The sequence below is a fragment of the Lolium rigidum genome, chromosome 1, assembly GCF_022539505.1.
Source record: "Lolium rigidum isolate FL_2022 chromosome 1, APGP_CSIRO_Lrig_0.1, whole genome shotgun sequence".
In the NCBI taxonomy this organism is placed as follows: domain Eukaryota; kingdom Viridiplantae; phylum Streptophyta; class Magnoliopsida; order Poales; family Poaceae; genus Lolium; species Lolium rigidum.
Window position 1 is genome coordinate 49256979 of NC_061508.1, and position 1206 is coordinate 49258184.

Genomic DNA, 1206 nt, shown 5'->3' on the forward strand with positions numbered 1-1206 from the left:
TTATTTACTTGTACTTTATTTATCTGCTATATCAAAACCTCCTGAATACTTGTCTGTGAGCATTTACAGTGAATCCTTCGTCGGAACTTCTTGTCAACACCTTCTGCTCCTCGTTGGGTTCGACACTCTTATTTATCGAAAGTACTACGATACACCGCCTATACTTGTGGGTCATCACAGGGGAGGCTGGCGACTCCTCCGACCACGCCGACACGTACCCAAGGGCGCGCCTTGTCTGCTGCTCCTTCGACGGCATGGGATCTGTGGCCACCTTCACCACAGCCTCCTGCTCCGCCGACGGTCTGGCACAACAGTCACCGCCGACTACCCTTCCTCCTCCACCGCCGGCGTACCAGCTCCCGTGGTGGATGCCGAAGTTCATCGACCTCGTCAGCGATGATGAGAAGCAGGCCATAGCTAGGTTCTAGCTTTTTGATGTATTTTTAGAATTATGTAAATTATATATGGGTCTCCAATGGATTTTTTTATTCTTCGGGTCGCTAGGAACACTCGTAGACGCAAACGGACGCACGGTCAACCATTCTGCCCGATGCAAACGAACGGTTCGCGATCGTTTTGGCATCCGATTTGCGTCGTGCCATTAGAGATGTCGTTAATGATAAGAGCTAAATACACCAATAGTTGTAACAGTTGTATTTTAGGAGGAAACTCAAAACTAATCCCGGGTGCTACCGGGTATTTATAAAATATATTTTTGAAAAGTTACAGAACTAAGCAAAAATTCGCATGAGGGACATGTTCTATGTGGGAACTAAAGTTTCACATAAAATGATATTTTCTTTGTCCAGTGTAAAAAGGAAAAATTTCTCGAGAAATAAATTACTTTAACACCAAAATTTGTCTTTTTATAGAGGGCAATACATGTAAGTTTTTGCTGAAACAACTTTTTAAGCATGTAACATGTCAAGATATATATACGAACTTTTTTATATTTGTTTAATGTTTTAATATATGTTTAAAGTGCATTCCAAATGAAGGGTGGGTATGCACCTAGGTGCAGAAACACCATGTCCCATTCTAAGAGTATACTTTAGTTGTTGTTTTTGCGAAACAAAATACAGACGTAAACGCTCACACATACATACGTACATACACTCACCCTTATGAACGCACGCACATCGTAGCTCTATGAGCACCTTCGAGAGACTGAGTTCAAGAAACTGATCCAACGGGTCTTGAAATTGA